The 8624-nt window shown below is 38.9% G+C and overlaps 1 pseudogene; it reads left to right on the top strand.

The window, feature by feature from the left end:
- The first annotated feature begins 7046 nt into the window (after positions 1–7046).
- On the top strand, positions 7047–8321 carry LOC110198212 (solute carrier family 35 member F2 pseudogene; annotated as a pseudogene).
- The last annotated feature ends 303 nt before the right edge of the window (positions 8322–8624 follow it).

Raw genomic sequence — 8624 nt, 5'->3', positions numbered from 1 at the left:
CTGTCCATGGGTGCTGCCATAGCTGTCCATCTCACTGGCTGGAAAAGGCCAACTGTCACATGTGCAGTGACCTGGGCTCCCCTCAAGGTGGCACCAAAGCCAAACCTAGATGGTAGGATATGATGGCCTTGCAGGTTGGAGTCATTAAGAAATACAGTAACTAGATTTCTATTGTTTAAAAGTCCCAAAGAGGTGGGCCAGGGCCAAGATGGCAGAGTAAAGGAGGGGTTCTCACCTGAGGGGAACTCATCTGAGTTCTTCTAAATTCTCCTCCAAGCAACTTTAAAATTATACCTCAAATTGAATTCTGAAGTGGCAGAACCAGCAAAAGGTCCAGGAAAAACAATTTTCTAACCCAAGACAACTTAGGAGGTAGAAAGAAAAAGTCTGTCTCATTGAGGTGGTGGTTTGGCCTGGAGGGCAGGCCATGATCTGGTAAGCTAGTATTCAGCCTTGGAGGCAGGCATGGCAGGAGCTTTGGGAACTCTCAGGCCACAGACTATAAGGAAGTCAGATAACTGATCAGAAGGAGATTGATCACAGGAGACTCTTTGCTGGCACTGGCTGCAGGGGAGCAAGGACCCTGGCCACAGTTCCAGGGCAGAGAAGAGAGTATTTGATTGCTCATGGGGGGAACAAGGGCCCTGGCTTGGGTCCATGGCAGTAGGAAGTACTGACTCTTTTGATCATAGGAGAGTAAAAACCCAAGTCACAATTCCAAAGTAAAAGAGCAAAAGCACTTGAGGAGTAGGGGAGCAGGAGCCCTGATCATAGTTTCAGGGTAGAGAAGAGTGCTTGTGGTCACTCACAGACCATAGCTTAGGCCAGGAGAGCACTATCTATACTTCCCCTTAGATCACTTTTCTGATTACATGTAAAGATAGTTTTCAACATTCATTTTTATAAGATTTTAAGTTCCAAATTTTTCCAACAAGAAAGAAAAAAAGTGAAAATAGTATGCTTCAATTTGCATTCAGACTTCACAGTTCTTTCTCTGGATATGGATAGTATATATCCATCATGAGGGTCTTTGAATTGTCTTAGATCATTGGATTGCTGAGAAGAGCTATATAGGCCTATCATAGTTGATCATTGTACAATGTTGCTGTTACTGTGTACAGTGTTCTCCTGGTTCTGCTCACTTCACTCAACATCAATTCATGTAAGTCTTTCCAAATTTTTCTGAAACCTGCCTGCTCGTAATTTCTTATGAAACAGTAGTATTCCATTACATTTATATACCACAATGTGTTCATCCATTTCCCCAATTGATGGGAATCCCCTCAATTTCCAATTCTTTGCCACCACAAAAAGAGCTGTCATAAATATTTTTGTACATGTGGGTCCTCTTCCATTTTTTATGATCTCTTTGGGATATAGACCTAGCAGTGGTATTGCTAGATCAAAGGGTATACGCAGTTTTATAGCCGTTTGGACATAGTTCCAAATTGCTCTCCAGAATGATTGGATCAGTTCACAATTCCACCAACAATTCATTAGTTTTCCAATTTTCCCACTTCTCCAATACTTATCATTTTCCTTTTCTGTCACATTGGCCAATCTGATAGGTATGAGGTGGTATGTCCGAGTTGTTTTAATTTGCATTTTTCTAATCAGTATTGATTTAGAGCATTTAAAAAAAAACTTACAGACTCCCAGAACTAACTGAAAACAGCAGTATTAAAAATCTGGAGACTGAGACAGTGACCCCTCCATTCCAGGAGCAGAGCCCAATTAACATGAAGTTAAAAGTCAAGAAATAGGATAGAAAAATGAGCAAACAACAACAAAACAAAAAAAAGAACCTGAACCCAGAAACTTACTCTGGTGACAGGGAAGATCAAAACAAACTCAGAAGACAATGAAATCAAAACAGCTACATGTAAAGCCTTAAAGAAAAATGTGAATTGGTCACAGCCCTTTTCCCCCTCCACCAAAAAAAGAAAAAAGAATTCCTGAAAGAATTGCTCAATAGATGCAGAAAAAGCATTTAACAAAATTCAACTTTCATTCCTGTTAAAAACACTAGAAAGCAAAGAAATAAATGGAGATTTCCTTAAAATGGTAAATAATATCTATTTAAAAAAAAAGGAAAAAGACCTATACATACAAAAATATTTATAGCCACTCTTTTCTGGTGGCAAAGAATTGGAAACTGAGAGGATGCTCATCAATTGGGGAATGGCTGAACAGAATATGGTATATCATTGTGATGGAATACTATTGTGCTATGAGAAATGATGAGTGGGATGGTTTGAGAAAAACCTGAGAAGACTTATATGAAATAATGCAAAATGAAGTGAGCAGAACCAGAACATTGTACACAGTAAAAGCAATATTGTGCAACGATCATCTGTGAATGACTTGGCTGTTCTCAGCAATGCAATGATCCAAGACAGTTTTGAAGGACTTACGATGAAAAAAAAATGCCGTCCATCTCCAGAGAAAGAACTGATGGAGTCTGAATGCAGATTGAGGCATGAATGCTGAGGGTGACACAGGCATTGCCAAAGCTAGCTCAGTGTTTGGGAGACACCAGAGTAATCTGTGGTAAAGAAGTGGTATTAGACTCACTACTGAAAGTAGTCAGAACTGTTGTGCTGACCTCATTATTGTATGCCTGTGAAACCTGGACAGTATACCACCACCATCCAAGGAAACTAAATCACTTCCATTTGAATTGGCTTAGAAAGATTCTGAAGATCATCTGGCAGGATAAGATACCAGATACTGAGGTCCTTTCTCAAACTAAACTACCAACCATTCAAACTCTACTTCAGAGAAATAACTCCAATGGGGAGACACTGGCACAGGACCACTCAGCATGGTGTGCCCACATCAGAGAAGGTACTGTTCTCTGAGAAAAGCAGAACTGAAGTAGCTCAAAGAAATGCAAGATGTGCGAACTGAGAGAATCCACTCCAAATGTTCACACGGGCTATTTGTGCCCAACCTGTGGGAGAACATTCCAAGCTCATAGTGGTCTGATCAGCCACAGTCAGGCACACTGTCACTTGACATGGTGATGTCATTTTGGTCTTCTTCAAGAATGAAGGACAACAACAAACCAACACAAAGAGCAAGATTAACATGTATTAATATTTCAAAGATATACTATTTCTTTGGCATGGCTACTATCTTTATCTGTGCAAATTGTGATCCCTTCATGACTTGGTAAATGGCCCTCTTGAGTCACCAAGTCCCAAAATATTAGACACCTGGTTGTTAATTCACTGGTGATAAAATCCTCCAAACTTATGTAGACATATAGTCCCTTAATAATCCACACTTGAAGCATGTATAGCTTGATTAGACTCTCCAGAGGTCATACTATACCATCTTCTCCTTGAGAACTCTAGGTCACCTTCATGCCATTTTTAGCATCAGTGATAAATTTTAGTGGGGGATAATATACACATGTATGTCTGAAGAAAAATGTAAAATAAATACCTCCTCTCTATGGAAAACTCTACCACAGGTGAATAGGACTTGTGATGAGTTCGTACCTTTTTTTTTTCCAGAACAGAAGAGAAAACCTGAGACAGCAAATGGAGAAACAGACAATAGGAATCATGGCCTAAGACAAGAGATGGGAAGAATCTTGGAAAGGGATGTCTGGTGATCTTGAGATGAATAATTATGCACAGTTTCAAACAAGGTAGACTGGTTTGGGCTAAAACTGTACAGTTAGGTAAGTTCTTTTTGTTGTCCTCATTTTCTGGACTTCGCCATTATGCCTCAGTGGCCTCCTGACTCTGCTCCTGCAAACCACTTTTCCCATTGGTGATTTCTTCCTAAAATCTCCATTTTGAGAAAGGATCCCAGACCGTCAATTCCCCGATTATCCAGATGTAGACATCATGTCCTGTACCTCTTAGTTTCATCTCCCCCTTTATATATTACCTTCCTGTAATGGGAGCAGCTAGGAGACTCACTGGATAGAGCTCTGTGCCTGGAATCAGACAGACTCATCTTCCTGAGTTCAATTTTAGCTTCAGACACTTACTAGATATATGACCTAGGCAAGTCACTTAACTCTGTTCACCTCAGTTTCCTCATCTATAAAATGAGCTGGAGGAGGAAATGGCAAATCATTCCAGTAACTTTGTCAAGAAAACCCCAAATAGGGGGTCCCAAAGAGTTGGAATGACTGAAATGACTCAACAACAAACTCCTCCATTAGAATGAAAGTTCCTTGAGGGCAGGGACTTCTTTTTGCTTGTATTTATCTCTCCAGTACTTAGCACAGTGCCTGGTACATAGTAAAGGTGTAATAAAAGCTTGTTGACTAACTAACTAACTGACTGACTGTTGCCTCCTGTTCTGGTTCCATGTTCTTCTCTGCTTTATACGGAATCCATTCCTTCTTCTGTTTTAAGTTCATTGTCTCAGAAAAGGTTCTGAAGTCGATGATGTATATCTTAGTGGAAATTTAGGCCCTACTGCTTCTACCATGTACATTTTTTAAACCATTATCCCTAAAGTCTTTGTTCATTATTTAAATAATTTCAACAATCAGACAATAGATCAGGAATTTTTTAAAGTAAAGATGAGCCCTTCTCCGACAATCCTTAAGTCCTATAAGCAGCTATAGGATGAGTCCTATACCTGAGGTCCAAACCAGAGACAGCAAAATCTAAGAACTTTAAAAGCACAATGCAAGATCCAGAAATCCAATGCTAGAATAAACAAGAATTCAAAAGCCCAAATTAGGAACTCAAAATCTCAAATGTATTCTTGGAGGTCTATAATCATGACAAATGTTTCAAAAATGCCAACAAACAAGATAGGATGTTAAAGAAGCATGAAAAGGATCAGACCTTTATAGGACAAATAACCTTCTACTTTAAGATCAAAGGTTTCAAAGTAACCATAAAAAATAATAATCTTTTATTTCATAGGAAGGCTTGCCTGGGAAATGATCCAAGATTGGCAAATAAAGAAAAAAACCACTCAATTAAAATTTTCATATCAGCTTATCTCTGAGTGTCTTCAGAAACTTTGGAGCTAATTTCTGGATAATAGAAAAACCTACTGAGACATAGGCTAGCCTTGGGCAAAATAGTGAAATAAGCAAAGTTTATCTTTCACTTTCCCTTTCTGCTTCCTTTCTGTTTTTCATTTATATGGGCCTTTGCAAGATGACTGACATGCCTGCCAATATCTTATTTTTTAACTCATAGATAATGTGATATTGCTCCCAGGGATATTCACATTTATACTCTTTTTCAAAAGAATGCTCAAGAAAGCATATTCCTTGTTTTACCTTAACCCATCCTCACACTTAGGAAAAAAAAAAAAGGCAAAACTAACCTCTAACAGTGGTAATTTCAGGTACCATGGCAGGACAGTGGGGAAAGTAATTTTAGTCAGGGAAGCTCTTCAGCAGAGTACCTCCAATGACATTAATGTAGACAATTGTCTAATTAAGATAATTCCTGATGAGAAATGACAGAAGAAAGTCAAGTTGTTTTGCTTTCATTTGACCTTAACAATCAATTCCTTTTTAAGAAAGCAAATGTCTAGTCTCCAAATTGATATGGAAGGACAAGTTCTCTAAGTTTCCATTTTAGAATAGCAGGTGCCTAGCCCAACTTGTACTTTAATAAAAATATCTTCCATTAAACCTCCAGAAAGGTGGGCATTCCACCTCTATTTAAGGATACAGAGTCAGACATGGCTGAAATGACTGAACAAGAACAAATGATGAAATATCCATTACCTTCCAAGGAAGCCCTTTCTACTTTGAGACAACTTCAAATATTAGAAATTTTATTTCTTTATGGCAAGCCAAATCCCTCTCCAGGCTGCACTCCTGACTCTCTAGACTTTTTCTACAATTCCAAAGAAACCTTTTCATCTTAGAAATTCACTTTTCAATTTTATGTCATCTTATTATCCATTTCATCTTCTATGGTCTTTTCTATCCTATAGATGGTCATGAACTCTTCATTTTTCCATAGAAAGGTAATTTTTCCTTGTTTCTCTAATTTGTTTATGATATGATCTTTTATATCTAGGTCATGTATTCATTTAGAGTTTATCTTGGTAGAAAGGATAAGAGCAAGACTACTCTAAATCTAATTTCTTCCATACTGCTGTCCATTTCCTATGCAAAGCAGTAGCCAAGGTTTCCTTTATGCCACCTCTGGGATAAGCACATCATTCATTTAACAATTTGAAGATCAATTTGAAAGCAGACACCTGATGCTAGGCAACACTCATCCTCCTATCTCTTGATGGAGAGAGAGAAAGGAGTAGGGAAGACAGTGATGATCAAACAAAAGACCACGCCCTGAGATTGTTCTAGTGGTCAGAGAGGATTCAGTTCTTCCCTTTTTCCTGAAAGGGGGGGGAGGAGTTTAGGTAGATAGAATTGCCATCTTTATTACATTGGCTCAACCTATAAATGAGCGATTATTATTTTTCCAATTATTTAGATCTGATTTTATTAATGAGAAAAATGTTGTTAACTGTGATCATATAGTTCTTGGGTTTATCTTGGAAAGAACACTCCTAAATATTTTATATTGTCTACAGTTATTTGAAATGGAATTTCTCTATCTCTTGCTGCTGGGCTTTTTTGGTAATTTGTAGAAATGCTGATATTTATGTGGGCTTATTTCATGTTATGCTACTTCGCTAGAGGTGTTAATTATTTCAAGTAGTCTTTCAGTTGATTCTTTAGGATTCTCTAGATATACCATCATATCAAATGCAAAGAGTAATAATTTTGTTTCTTCATTGTCTATTCTAAAGCCTTAAAATTTCTTTTTCTTTTGTTATTGCTATAGCTAACATTTCTAGCACAGTATTGAATAATGATGATGATAATGGGCATCCTTGCTTCACCTCTGATCTTATTGGGAAGGCTTCTAACATCTCCGTTACAGATAATACTTGCTGATGGTTTTAGATAGATACTATATATCATTTTAGAGAAAGCTCCCTTTATTCCTATGCCCTCTAGTGTTTTTAATAGGAATGAGTGCTCTGTTTTGTCAAGATCTTTTTCTGTATCTTCTGTTAAGATCATATTTCTGGGAACTGGAGAGGAGTCTCAGCCAGCTGCACACAAGCACCGCCTCCTCCCTTCTCTGGCCAGCAGACACGTTTTGGTGGAAATTCCACCATGCTAGACTAGAGCTAGACAGACGTAGATCCTGCACATGGAGGCGGCTAGTCCACAAGCCCCAAGCTCCTCGGAAGTACCAGGACTTCTTAGCAATTTCATGAACCTCCTGCTCAGGATCAAGGAAAAACTCTTCACCTGGAACATCTTGAAAACAATTGCTCTAGGCCAGATGCTGTCCTTGTATATCTGTGGGACAACTGTCACCAGCCAGTGTTTGGCAGACAAGTACAAAGTGAACACTCTTATGCTTCAAAGTTTTATCAACTATTATGTACTGTTTTTCATTTACACAACAACGTTGGCATTTCGACCAGGCACTGAGAACCTTTTGCACATCCTGAAAAGAAAATGGTGGAAGTACATCTTCTTGGGCCTAGCTGATGTGGAGGCTAATTACCTGATTGTCAGAGCTTACCAATATACCACCCTCACAAGTATCCAGCTTTTAGACTGCTTTGGGATTCCAGTTCTGATGGCCCTTTCATGGTTTGTTCTTCATGCAAGACACAGAGTGATGCATTATATTGCTGTGGCCATCTGTCTTTTGGGAGTAGGAACAATGGTTGGTGCTGACATATTAGCTGGGAGAGATAACAATTCAGGAAGCAATGTGTTGATTGGTGACATCTTAGTTCTTCTGGGAGCTTCTCTCTATGCCGTTTCTAATGTGTGTGAGGAGTACATTGTGAAAAAACTGAGCCGAGCAGAGTTTCTAGGAATGGTAGGCCTGTTTGGGACATTTTATCAGCAGTCTCCAGCTGGTACTTATAGAATATCCAGATGTTGTTGACATTCATTGGAACTGGGAAATTGCCCTGCTATTTGTGGCTTTTGCCCTCTGTATGTTCTGTCTATATAGCTTCATGCCAATGGCCATCAAAGCCACGAGCGCCACATCAGTCAACCTGGGCAACCTGACTGCTGATCTCTACAGTCTTTTCTTTGGACTCTTTCTTTTTGGATATAAGTTTTCAGGGCTCTACATTCTCTCCTTCAGTGTCGTCATGGTGGGCTTCATCTTATATTGTTCTATTCCTACTTGAAATGTGGAACCACCTGAAAGCAACATGCCACAACTGACCAACTTTGGGTTTGATAATCTGGGCCTCAAGATTGAGGAGAACAGCCAGGAAATAAGCCCTGCAGCCATGTAACCAAAGAAGCATGGTGCAAATGGACTCTGGATAACCACCAGATAAAATGAGTGTCGCCTCTGGTGTAAATGGAAACTCACTGTTGGAAGCAACACTCTGAAATATCAATGAATTTGTCAAAATGTGAACATTGTGTCAATGTCTGTATATGTTGTATAGAATTGTATAAGAAATAGAAAACATTATAAAAAAATAGAAATGACAAAAAATACACAGCAGAATTGAGTGTTCAGAACATGACAGAATACGTACGATGATCAAAAACCGTCAGTGTCAGGATTGGAGGTGGCGGGAAGCTGGATCTGAGAGAGTTGGCATGAGGCTAGAAACGAAGA

This window comes from Phascolarctos cinereus, unplaced genomic scaffold, assembly GCF_003287225.1.
Source record: "Phascolarctos cinereus isolate Bilbo 61053 unplaced genomic scaffold, phaCin_HiC Scaffold_7;HRSCAF=346, whole genome shotgun sequence".
Lineage (NCBI taxonomy): Eukaryota > Metazoa > Chordata > Mammalia > Diprotodontia > Phascolarctidae > Phascolarctos > Phascolarctos cinereus.
This window is presented reverse-complemented; position numbering and strand designations above follow the sequence as displayed.